The sequence below is a fragment of the Chinchilla lanigera genome, unplaced genomic scaffold (genome assembly GCF_000276665.1).
Source record: "Chinchilla lanigera isolate Chin_1 unplaced genomic scaffold, ChiLan1.0 scaffold00044, whole genome shotgun sequence".
NCBI classification, from domain to species: Eukaryota; Metazoa; Chordata; class Mammalia; order Rodentia; family Chinchillidae; genus Chinchilla; species Chinchilla lanigera.
The window spans coordinates 8,129,127-8,142,709 of record NW_004955445.1 but is presented as its reverse complement, the minus strand read 5'-3'; the positions used below and the strand labels follow the sequence as shown (position 1 = coordinate 8,142,709).

The 13,583-nt window shown below is 47.0% G+C and overlaps 1 pseudogene; it reads right to left on the bottom strand.

Moving 5' to 3' along the window:
• Positions 1-8,360: 8,360 nt before the first annotated feature.
• Positions 8,361-8,516, bottom strand: LOC102029805 (annotated as a pseudogene).
• Positions 8,517-13,583: the final 5,067 nt, after the last annotated feature.

The window sequence follows — 13,583 nt, the reverse complement described above, 5'->3', positions numbered from 1 at the left end:
GGAAGGGCGCCGCCGCCTGCGAGCGCGGAGGCTTCCGGTGCGGTGGCCCAGCAGCCTTCGAGTGCCCCGGCTCGGGCGCGAGGGAGGCGTGGGGTGCTGGGTGAGAGGGGCAGGGTGTCGGGTTTGGGAGGGCGGCGGCCGTGAGAGTAAAACGGGGGAGGGAGGTGCAAAACAGCGCCCTTTTCGCCTCCGGCACTTTCGGATCTAGTTGGCTGCTCGTAGCCTCCCAACCAGTTCAGGATTAACGTGAAAACCGAAGCCGAGGGAGATTAAGCGTTTTCTCTGAACTCAGCTGTTAAGTGGCTGAGTCAGGATTTGAACCCAGGCCAGACTGTCTTGTTTCCAGGGCCGACGCTGCCCGGCCAGAGGAGACTCGGGCGAGCGCCGCCGAGGGGCTAGGGAGCCCGATCGCCGCGGGAAAGCCTGCACTCGTCCCGCACCCGTTCATTCATGCCTGCGCTCAGCGGTCCATTCATTCGCTCTGAGGAAGCAGTGTTTATTAAGTCCCTGTTGTGTGCCAGGCCCTGTGCTAGGTGATGGAGATGGAAGTACATCCCCGAAGAAGCAAATCCCTGCTCTCAGGGCTTAACGCTGTAGTTCGCGGCAAACCGAGAGCAAGGAAACCAATAAATAGGACACTAGCCGTGATAGGATTGCGGGAAGGACCTCCTGAGCTGGTCACGTTTCAACAGAGACCTGAATGATGCTTAGGAGGTAGTGGGAACAGCATGTACAAAGGCCCTGGGGATGTATATTTACAAATAAATAATAAATCCCAACACGAACCTCTTCTTTTGTCATAAATGATCTGAGAAGCCCTTATATAGAAGTCAAAAGTGAGGCTGAGAAAGGTAAAGGCCCCAAGCCGAGCGGTGGGGGCGCACGCCTGTAATCCCAGCACTCCGGAGGCTGAGGCAGGAGGATCACTGCGAGTTCGAGGCCATCCTGGGCTACAAAGTGAGCTCAAGGTCAGCCTGAACTGCATAGCGAGACCCTGTCTCAAAAAGCCAAAAAAAAAAAAAAAAAAGGTAAAGGTCCCATGAAAGGTCACATGGCTGACCCCCAGCGGAGGAAGGGCCGTCGTTCATGGGACAGCGGCCTCACTGAAGCTCTGCGCTGCTTCCGCTCCGTCGCTGCGGTCGTTTCCCACGTGGGTGACTGGCAGCCTCCGTTCTTCCTACGGCAGTCAGTCCACTCAAAACGCCCTCCTGTTAAAGCCTTTAAATGCTCCCCAGCCCCGATGTACCAAAGTAGGAGTTGAGGAAGCACAGAATTTATCCAGTGAAACCAGGTGGGCAATTCAGTAACTTACAGAGATCCTCTCTCAACAAAAAGGGCTGGGGTGTACCTCAGTGTGAAGCCGCTGGGTTCCACCCACAGTATAGCAAAAAAAGAAAAATATCCCGTGGAGACACACATCAGACCACAGACGGCCTTTTACAGTCTCTCCAGGCCAACACGCAGAAACCAGGTTTCTCCAGGCCGCCGTGCTCACAGGCCCTGCACAGGGGCTGGGACTGGGATGGGGCAGGCGAGGTCCGGGACGTGAAACACCCAGCGGGTTCAGCCAGGTCCAACTTTGAGCTTGCAGCACCCTGCGAGTGCCAAGCACCCCCACCTCGCCTTGGCACTGCCACTGCCCGGGGCATGCTGCACCCTTCGTACACGCCGGCACTTTACAAGGCCTCTGGAGCACTCTGCCCTCTCCTGCCCACGCTGTTCCCACCCACCCTTCTCAGATCCAGCACCACCCTCTCAGGGACGTCCTCTCCGATTTGTGCAGCCAGCTCAGTTTCAGCTCTGCTTGGCTCCAGGGTGCCAGGTGTTCTTCCTTCCCAGCCACGCGGTGCAGCCTGATGTTATTTTGTGTATCACGTGACACAAAATTTGCCTTGGGAAGCACCGAAAATACCTGCCTGGACACTGGCTCACTGTAAAGCATCAGTAGGAGTGGAAACATTTATACTCCATAGGTAGATTCACTTCTAAACTGAAAATTTCCAAGCTCAAGACTTTCTTTGCCACTCACTTTGCTATGTGACTTCAAGTAGGAGATGAAATGTTCCAGGCATGAGTTTCCCTTCTGAAAAGGGAGAGGATAGCGCAGACCTGAGACTTGCTATAGAGATAAAATATTTTGATAAAATCTCTTGGCACATGGAGGAGGGACACCAGAAAAGCTGACATTTGCCAAGCCATTATATCCAGCTCCCGATTAGATGGAGCCCTTCTTAAGACTATGCCCATTTTACCTCCTTTTTTAAATACAAGGTCTTACTACATCCTCCAGGTTGACCTCGAACTAGAAATCTTCCTGCCTCAGCCTCCAAAGTGCTGGAATTACAGGTGTGTACCACTGCAGCAGGCTGGAATATCCCTGTTTTATTTATTTAAAAAAAATTTTTTTTTTTTTTGGTCTTTTTGAGACAGGGTCTTGCTATGCAGTTCAGGCTGGGCTTGAGCTCACTTTGTAGCCCAGGCTGGCCTCGAACTCACAACGATCCTCCTGCCTCAGCCTCCCAAGTGCTGGGATTACAGGTGTGTGCCACCATTCCCGGCCCCGTTTTAAAGATAAGAAAACAGGCCAACCCACTTCCGGGTCCCTCCCATCCCTCAGAAGCTATCTCTCTCAATAAATTTACTCTTAACCTCCATTGTTCCTAGAATTCATTCTTCAGTTTCAGGGAACATGAACTTGGTGTATCTGACATCTCACAGGTTGATAGCTATGCTTCTCCCCTATATCATTTTGGAAGCCCCAGCAACATAATTGGAAGGAGATGGGAACCTCAATGTCGAATTCTTACTCCTTTCGAATGTATTCTCAAGCACTGGAATTTGTTTGACCCTCACATATTGAGAAGGAGTTGTATAATATTTTTCTGCACCCGCCCAGGGCCTCTCTACCCCCTAGAGACAAAGTGGAATGCAGAAGGAAGTAATGATTATGATACTATTTCACAGCTAGAATTGTACTGTGAGAGAAAGGGAATATGGCCAGAATCACCTTATGTTCAGACTTCCTTTGCATTATTTTTGTTTGTTTGCTTGTTTTTGTTTTTCTTCCAGTACCAGGAATCGAACTCATGACCTTGCGCTTGCCAGGTAGGCGCTTTGCCACTGAGCTAAATCCCCAGCCCCCACTTCCTTTGCATTAAGAGACAATCCTTATTTGTGTTCAAAGTGTAGTGTAAGCCACAGGAAAACCAGACACCTCTGGCCTTTAAGGGGGCCTGATGCATCTGCTATTCCTGAGCCCGAGGTCCCCTCCGTTGCCCTCTGGATCCTAAGGACAAGGTTTCCAAGCCAACTTTCATTGAAACCTGTCCTAGGCTGTAGCCATCCTTAACTGATTTCCTTCAAGTTCCTCAAGCACAGTATCCCTTACAGGAGGTGAGTGGAGAATTTAGCTCTACCTGTGTCCATGTGTCCTTACATTGGGAGATGAATATCATATTTTTAATTTTAGAAGGCCAAAAGGTAGTGGAACAGCTGGTTCCTACTGGAGCTCAGGGAGTCCCTACGCAAGACCCCTACTGGCCCACCAACCAGATGGGAGATTGGAATAGGAATATCTTCAGACATGTATTCTTGAAGATCTAAGAAGGACGAGAACCAGGCCCTTTAATTTAAATTGTCAACTATTCATCAGGAGAAAGATGAGAACCCCTCTGACTCCTTAGATGATTTACAGGAGGCCTTGAAAAGACATGCATCCCTGGCTCCTAATTCAGGAGAAGGACAGATTGTTCTTAAAGACAAGTTTACTAACCAAGTGTGATTGCACACACCTGTAATTCCAGCACTTGGGAGGCTGAGGCAGGAGGATTGCCTCAAGTTTGAGACCAGCCTGAAGACTGAAGAACATAGTGAGACCCTGCCTCAAAAAAAAGAGTTTATTACTTAGTCAGCCTCAGATATTTATTTATTTATTTATTTTTGGGGGAGTACCAGGAGTTGAACTCAGGACCTTATCCTTGCCAGGCAGGCATTTATGCCACTGAGCCATATCCCAGGCCCCAGCCTCAGATAAAAGGAAGAAGCTACAAAAGATGGTTTTGCTCCATATAGCTCACTTGATACTTAAATGGGACGAGGAAGAGGCCAAAGGGAGAAAACAGAGACCAAGAGAAAGTGGCTGCCTTGGTTGTGTCCTTAAAAGGAATAAACTCTAACTCAGACTCCTGGGGCTCCAAGAAGAGCTCAATGACTAAACTTACCTGCTACCGCTTCGGAAAGCCAGGCTACCTTAAGGACTGTCATGATAAGAGGATCACCCTGAGCCGTGCCCTAAGGGCAAAGGTGGCCACTCGAAGTTGGACTGCCCCTTGAGATGGAGGTCCAAGGGATCAGACCCATCTTCCCAGCTGGTCCAGCATAACTGAAGGGGTGGGGGGCATGCCTTCTCCTTCTGCCTGGACTGTCATCTGCACAGAGGAGCCCTGGTAATCATGACTATACCGGGAAAAGAAACCAGCTTGTCTCTGGACACTGGTATGAGTCTCTCAGTTCTTCTTTTCAGTAAAAAGAGTCATTGGGGAAGAGGAATCCCACTATTTCTCACAACCCTTAGGCTGTAACTGGGATGGCTTTCTTTTTTCCCGTTCTTTTTTGTTTTGTTTTGTTTTTGTCTTTTTTGTATTTTTGAGACAGGGTCTCACTATGCAGTTCAGGCTGGCCCTGAGCTCACTTTGTAGCCCAGGCTGGTCTCGAGCTCACAACCATCTTCCTGCCTCAGCCTCCCAAGTGCTGGGATTACAGGTGTGCGCCACCACGTCTGGCTCCCATTCTTTTTGAATTATGCCCTAAATTCCAGTTCCCCTCCTGGGGAGACATATCCTAAATATCCTAATCTGGTTTAAATACTATAATATGTATGCATCTAGGTCAGATATATTGCCTTTGTCTGGTAGAGACAGAAATAAATCCTTAAGTGTGGGCAACTAAAGATAAAACGGGGTGCAGTAAGAGCTGCTCCAGTACAAATACATCTTAAAGACCCCACTAATTTTCCTCACCAGACACAATACACTCTAAGGCCTGAAGTTTAAAAAGGACTATTGCCTATAATTGACAACCTAAGGGCACAAGATCTGCTTACACCCTATAAGAACCCTGCAATACTCCAATCTTGGAAGTCCAGAAATCCAATGGAGAGTGATTGGTACAGGATCTTAGATTGGTAAATGAGGCAGTGCTGCCAATTCACTTGGTGGTACCTAACCTGCACACCCTTGCTTCTCAGATCCTGGAAGATGTCAGTGGGTTTTCAGTGTTGGATTTATTTATCTATTTATTTTTAGTACCAGGGCCTTGCGCTTGCCAGGCAGGTGTTTGTGCCACTGAGCTCTATCCCTGGCCCTCAGTGGTAGATTTAAAAGACACCTGTATTTGTATTCCTTTACATACACATTCACAGTTTCTTTTTGCCTTTGAAAATCCTCATGAGCAGATCTCTCAACTCCCTCGGACTGTGCTTCCTCAAGGGTTCAGAGACAGTCCTCGTCTTTTTGGACAAGTGCTTTCACACTACTTGGCCTGTTTTGAATTTTTCCAAGTCCTAGTCCTGCAATATGTAGACAGTATACTGTTATGTGTCCCCTCAGAAGAGCTCTCCACGTGGTGCACGCCTGTAATCCCAGCACTTGGAAGACTGAGGCAGGTGGATCACTGCAAGTTCGAGACCAGCCTGGGCTACAAAGTGAGCTCAAGGCCAGCCTGAATTGCATAGCGAGACCTTGTCTCAAAAGAAAAAAAAAAAGAAAAAAAAAGCACTCTCCAACCATGGCACCCATGCCCTGCTGAATTTTCTAGCAGACAGAGGTTATAAGGTCTTTAGGTCTAAGGCACAACTTTGCAGCCTTGAGGTAAAATACTTGGGCCTTACCATATCTAAGGGAACCCTAAGACCAAGGGAAGAGAAAATTAAGCCAATACTCTCCTTCCCACACCCCAAGACCTTCAAACAGCTAAGAGGATTGCTAGGAATTACAGGCTTTTGTCACCTTTGGAGAGCAGGGTATGGTGAGATTGCACCACTCCTCTATCAGTTTATAAAGAAAGCCCAGAAGGCAAACACCTATATTTTAACCTAGAAACCTGGTTCCCAAACTGCATTCCAAAAGCTTAAGCAAGTGCTTCTAAATGCCCAGCACTGAGCCTATGACAGCACACCGCTTCAATCTACATGTTGATGAAAGGCAGGGCTTGGCTTTGGGAGAGCTTAGGTAGGATGGAGGACCTGCTCAACAGCCCATAGGGGTATCTGAGTCATGAATTAGGCATTGTAGCAAAAGGATGCTGGTGTGCCTTAGAGCTGTGGCTGCTATACCTCTCCTAGTACCAGAGGCATCCAAGCTGACTTTAGACAAAGATCTTATGCATATACACATCACACTGTGGCAGGAATTCTTTCTTCCAGGGGAAGCCTATGGCTATCAGACAACTGACTTCTTAAATATCAGGCTGTACTTCTAGAAAGACCAGCCATTCAAATAAGCACATGTTCTTCCCTAGACCCTGCCACCTTTCTACCAGAAAAGGCGAAAATTGAAGCTGAAAGGCATGACTGGGAACAGAGAAACAGACGCCTTGAGAAAAGATGTCACCTCACTGGCTAAATTCCAACAGATTCTTCAACAGCTAATAGAAGTTTAACCTAAAGAGAAAGGAAGTCACACATTCCACCCCAGAGGTCTGTACTGGTAAAGTCTCTTCCCTCAGCATCTCCTTCCCTTAGACCAACTTGGGAAGGACCATACACCGTGAACCTGTCAACTCCATCCGCTGTCAAAGTAGCGGGTCTGGACTCCTGGATATACCACACTTGACTCAAGCCCTAGGAACCAGAGACTGTCCCTGAGTGTGAGAAACCATCTGAAAAACTCTTGGGAACCCAGAAAAGACTTGAAGTTCTTGTTCAAAAAGGAAACAACATCTTCAGGTAAGTAATCTAAGGTGCTGCTCTCATCCTTTTTACTAATTACTTTCATACCATTTAAAGGAGAGCGCAATTGCTTTTTAGTGTGGGCGTGGGAATATGCAGAGTCCTCACAACAAACACCTTGCTGGATGTGTGGCCTCCTCCCCTTTTTGAGAACATCCGGACTCTCTCGGTGGGTGACCCTCTTTGTACCCACTTCATGATTTTCCTCTATAAAGCTCAGAAAATTGGGCTCTGTGGCAACCCACTTTCAGGTCCCCTCCCATCTGTCAGGAACTATGTCTCCCAAATTTTCCTACCTTAAAAAAAAAAAAAGATAGGAAAACATACTCAGAGCCAACAAGTGGAGGGGTAAGGAGTAAAACACCAGCCTGTTATTCACGATATTCATCAAGTGTCTACTTGTATATATTATCTGGTTGTCCGAGGTTCTCGGAGGCAATATCTTTCATGCAAAACCGACCATATCGCGAATTCCCTTGCACAAAGCAGCGCAGGAGGAAGAGGTGAAGCCTGGCCCCTCGGAGGATGCTGGTTGCTGTAGTTCAGTGGTCGCGGAGCATTCTGGGAGTTGTAGTACTCAGGCTCTATAGGCTGTCTCGGCCAGTCTCCAGGTTAGGACTCCTCCTGTACCTCACATTGGCTCTGGGCTTGAACTGATAAATTCAGCTGATGGAATAAGGGAATCCTGTTTTGTTGGATTGTTGGGAAGCTGTATAAATAAATATTACTTGCTAATATTTAATCCTTAATGATCCTTGCAAAGTAACTCTTTCCATATCCACTTGTGAGATGAGGAATCTCAGGCTCAGAGGAGTTATTTATTTATTTATCGTTCTTTTGAGACAAGGTCTTGCTATGTAGTTCAGACTGGCCCTAAACTCGAGATGATCCTCCTGCCTCAGCCTCCCAAGTGCTGTGATTACAGGAGTGTGGCACCAGGCTGGGCTTCAGAGGAGTTAGATGTGTTAGAGTTAGATGACAGGGTCATAAAACAAAGGAGTAAAACCAGTTTTGGAGTCAATGGCTTTTTTTTTTTTTTGGTATGGGGAATTGAACTCAGGACCTCGAACCAGTTCCAGGCAGGCACTGTGCCACTGAGCTATATCCCTGGCCCTTGGAAACAACTGCTTTTAACTTTGGGGCACCTTCTGGTTCCCTGAAGTGAAGGAGGTGGAACCCAGGAGATTTTAAACAAAATATATGCAGCAAATCTGTGGCTTTTTTTTCTTTTTAGGTTTCAAATATTTATTATTGATCTATCAGGACTGATCATAGAAAAAGATTAAGATACCTGATTAAGCATGTTCCACTGTCCAGCCAGCAGTATTTTTTAAGCTTGATACGGTGATATTGTCTTGACCATGATCAAGAGGGTGTCATCTTGTGACCTCCGAGAGGGTCAATGTGCTGCAGCTCACAGTCCCAGCTCGGTCCTCCTCCAGCGTCTCCTTTTGGAGTTGTACCTGATTTTATTACCGGTCTTCACCAGAATCCATGGAGGAATGGGACGATTCTGCTTTTGCTTCTTGGCCAGGACTCGTTTCATTCTGAAAGTCTTGTGAGACGACATGGTTAGGCTCGGAGGCAGGAGCACTTCTAGTTTCCGCGACCACAGAAACCAAAATCTGGGGCAGAAGTGAAGCTGGCAGCATGCAGCCCTATCGACGGACCAAGAATGGCTCCCGACTGCCACCAGATGTGTTCTCACAAGGTGCAGGGTGGCTGCTGAGTTGCACAGCAGCAAGAGCGCACTGAGTTGCACAGCAGCAAGATTGGAGACGGAAGAATGCAGAGAGGAGGTGCACTTCATTTTGCTGATGGCCAGACCAGTTGCTGGAGAGGGTGTTTGACTCATTTCCCCCACCTGGTAAAAGCTGGGGAAGAAAGCTTTTTCTGTCCTGTTTCCTTCTTTGTATTATGTGAGATTGTGATGGTTTGAGCTGCGGCAACCACAGTGAGGCCATGAGGCACAAGTCTCGTCAGAAAGCTGCCAGTCTAGAGGTGCCAGCACAGAGAGATGGCAAGAACCAGGTCCTGGAAGATGTGACTGAACTGCTGAAGGGGCCTGGGTCTGCCTACCCACAGACATCTTAAGGCATGAGAGCATAAGTGTCCTTCACTTAAGCTGTTCTCCCAGGTGGGATTTGTACAGCCCAAAAACACAGGTAATAGGTACAGGGAACTGGCCCAGTGGTCCAGTCCAAAGACTGTAGACTTGGCTCTCCCAAGTTCATTCAAAAGCTATGTTCAGGCCAGGTGTGGTGGCTCATGCCTGTAATCCCAGCACTCAGGAGGCTGAGACAGGAGGATAGCTGCAGATTTGAGGTCACCTTGAACTACATAGCAAGACTCTGTCTCAAAAAAACCCAAACAGCAACCAAACATACAAAACCACACACAAAAAAAAACCCTAAAAACTATGTTCAAGCAAGGTGGGAAACACCTGGGCTATTTGAGAGTCTCTAGATGCTAAAGATGTAATGTGAAAAAAGTATATTAACAAATGTAAAAACATAAAATTATATAATGTTATCCACAATATGTTTAATTTCTCAGTTCATAATTGAAGAAAACTCCTAACCTCATGCTATAGCATTTATTTATTTATTTGGTTGGTTGGTTTTGGAGACAGGGTCTCCTTATGTAGTTTAGGCTGGCCTCAACTTGCAGCAATTCTCCTGCCTCAGCCTCCTGAGTACTGAGATTATAGGCATTCATCATCATGCCCAGCTTACACTGAGACATTTTAATGCATGATTGAAATAAAATATACAAGCCAAAAGGGGCAGGAGCAGGTGAAGAAGGTCATGGTACATTTCATTCCTGTATTGATGGACACCTGCGTTGTTTCTTTTTTTTTTTTTTTTTGCTTTAAATATGCTAAGCACAGGGTCCAGCCCTGAGCCCCAGCCCAGCCCAGCCAGCTTTGCCCTGTACAATTTATTTCTGCAGTGTCTGAGTTTTGTATCATTTAGTATTTTGTGGTCAGGGAAAAAGGATTGAAAACCAGAGGTCTGGGTGGGAGTGGGGGAATGACAGAGAATGAGTTAATCTATAAAGAGTTCTTGCAGCTCATTAAGAAAATAGACATCTTGGGAGCTGAGGCAGGAGGATTGCTGTGACTTCAAAGCCAGCCTGGGCTACAAAGTGAGTGAGTCTGAGGCCAGCCTGAACTGCATAGTGAGACCCTGTCTCAAAAAGGTAAGAAAGAAAGAAAGAAAGAAAGAAAGAAAGAAAGAAAGAAAGAAAGAAAGGGAAAGAAAGAAAGAGAGAAAGATAGGGCAGGGGTGTGGCTCAGTGGTACGTGATTTCCTGGGGTGTACATGGCTCAGGGCTCAAACCCTAACATCACAGGAAAAAAAAAAAAAAGAAAAAGAAGAAAACCTCCCCAAAGGTAATAACCATAGCAAACATGTACCAAGCATTTAGTGTGTTCCATGAACATAGTGCTTTACATTTCCCAACTACCCTGTGAAGTAAGTACAGTACCATTGTCTCTCCTGTTTTACAGCTGAGACACAGAAGAGTTACATAACTTGCCCAAAGTCTCAAGCTTGTAGGTGGCAGAGCTGGGAATTGTGAATAAATAAATAATTAAATAAATAAATGCTCTAGCATGAGGTTAGGGGTTTTGTTTTCCTTTAATTAGGAATTGAGAATATAAACATATAGATAACATCATATAATTTTATGCATTTACATTTTTCAGTATTTTTTTTCCAAATTCCTCACGTCTTTAATATCCAGATCCAAGTTCTTAACCTCTGCTACCCTCTCTTCCGGGAAAATTGCAAAAGCAAACGAACATATAAAGGAAATGCTAGGCTGGGGATATAGCTCAGTGGCACAGCACCTGAGTTAGGTCCTGAGTTCAATTTCTGGTACCAAAAGAAAAAGGAAACGCAAATGATTATTTATTTATTTATTTTTGCCGTTTTGAGATAGAGTCTCTCTATGCAGTGCAGGCTGACCCTAAGCTCACTTTGTAGCCCAGGCTGGCCTCCAACTTGCAATGATCCTCCTGCCTCAGCCTCCCGAGTGCTGGGATTATAGGTGTGCGCCACCATGCCAAGCTGCAAATAACTTTTAAACAGATGATAAGATATTCTATCTCACTCAACAGGTTGTATTTCAATGATTCTAAGATGCAAATTTCCCAGTCTGACATCTGAAATCAGGATGCATCTCAGGACATCTTAGATTCAGTGAAATACAGTAAGAGAAATGCAAATGAAAACCATGTATCAGATGGGCAGAGGACTCAGCATTGGATAACACCCTGTTGGCAAGGATTTGGGGACACCAGTGCCCTCAGCACTGTGAGTAGAAATCGTGTAGCTGCTGCGGAAGACTGGCGCAAGCTTGCAGTGTCAATCACAAGCAGCCTTTGATCCTGATTCAGTGTCTGGAAATGGGCCTTCGGATCCACAGGTCTTGCACGTCTGTAGTCCCAGCACTGGGGAGGCTGAGGCAGGAGGATTGTTGAGAGTTCAAGACCAGCCTGGGCTACAAAGTGAGCTCAAGTCCAGCCTGAACTGCATAGCAAGACCCTGTCTCAAAAAGACAAAAAAAAAAAAATGTTCAATGGAAAAAAAAAAGGGACATATGTAACTGCACGTATTATGTCCTGTGTTCTGTGTGAAGGGTGTGTGTGTGTGGACATCTCAGTGCTCCTACAAGGGACTTCCAAAGTTCTTATAAAAATGGTGGCCTTAGAAGGGGACGGAGGGGTGCGGGAACACAGCTGGAGAGGAGCTCACTCTTCTCTAGACCAGTGGAGGTAACCTTTTTCGCAGAGTCAGAGTAATTACTGTAGCTTTGGCGCTGGTTGGTCTGGGTTGCAACCATTTGTTTACCTCTGTTGCTACAAAGCAGATCCACAGACAACAGGAAGGTGAGTGGGTATGGCTGTGCCAGGTCAGCCTTACAATGGACACTGAAATGGGCACGCCCTGTGTTGTAAAATACCCACCCCACACAGACATCTCAAAAACGCTTGTTAGCCACCTGTGGTGGTGCATACCTGTAATTCCAGCATCCTGGGAGGCTGAGGCAGGAGGATGGCGAGCTTAAGTTGGAAATTTAGGAAGTTGGTGAGACCCTGTCTCAAAATAAAAAAGAAAAGAGGGCTGAGGATGTAGCTTAGTGGAAGGTCCTGGGTTCAAGCCTCAGTAATACCAAAAAATAAAAAAAAATAAAAAAAGAAAGAAAAAGAAAAGAAAGCTTGTGAGCCATAGACCCACCACTGGCCATTGTCAGCTGACCTCTTCTCTTGCCCCTTTTGTGTGGTTTGGTTCATATTCCTCACTTTATGCAGGCCACGCCTCTTACAAACAATGTGTAAAGGGTGGGCTGAACATCTGGAGTTTATCCAAAAGGTTGGGGTTGAAGTTGGTAGGTGGCCTGAGGTGCGCTCATCTCCAAGAGAAGCAAGCCCAGGGCCTGGCAACCTGTTTGCCCCGCACGTTACCTAACCTGCACTGCCACTAGAGGGCAGCAGAAGCCTACCTAAAACTGGGCCATCCCAGCACAAGGCCATTAAGCTGGTGGCAATGTTGGCCTACGCTGTTTTATTTTGCCCACGGTGTTATAAACACGGAGGCAGCATTGTAAAAATCTGCATTTCTGCCACTTTTTTCTTTTCTTTTGGCAGTACTGGGTATTGAACACAGGGACTTTGCACTGAGCTACATCTCCAGTTCTTTTTCAAATTTTTGAGACAAGGTCTCTAAATCGCCCAGGGTGGGCTCAGACTTGTTATCCTTCTGCCTCAGCCTCCCAGGGTGCTGGGGTTACAGGAATGCACCACCACACCTGGCTCCTCTTTTGTTAGCTGAGGTGGAGAGCACTGTACTCTGGGTCGCCAGGTCATCTTGGTCTCTAAGTCAGCTGTCACTTCTCATGTGACTGATGTTCTTTTTTTTCTGGTACCAGGAATTGAACTCATGACCTTGCACTTGCCAGGCAGGCGCTGTGCCGCTGAGCTAAATCCCCAGCCCTGATGTTTTTTCTCAAAGGACACATTTCTCACGTATCACTGCCGTACCTCCCTCTTTCCACTGTGATGCCTGATGGGTGTTAGAAGCACAAGGGGTCTGGATTGAACCTGACACACCTCGCAGCTGTGCAACCTTGGATACAAGGCTCCCATGCCTGATTCCCCATCTGCAAATGGTACTAAGAGTAGTCACTGCTTAGAGCTGCAGAGACTGCATGGTTTTTTCTTTTTTTGAAACAGGGTCTCCCTGTGCAGCTCAAGGCTGGCCTTGAGCTCACTTTGTAGCCCAGGCTGGTCTCAAACTCGCAATGACCCTCCTACCTCAGCCTCCTGAGCGCTGGGATTACAGGTGTGCACCACCAATGTATGGCTTGCAGGGCCTGCTTATGGGACCTCTGCAGAGCTCTCCGTGGTCTGGAGTGCGGTCATTGTTTGGTACTTACTGAGTAGCATTTTCCCATCTGGCTGTCCTACACTCTGTGCAAGCCCCCACCTCCCAAGCGTCCCCAACTCTAACCAAAGCAGAACATGTCTTCTTGTCTGGCAAAGTTATCAGGAGATGCAGGATAGTTTCAGGCCCAGCTCTTTCATTACTAGCTGGGGGACCTTGTGCCAACCACTCTTCTTCTCTGGGCTCGA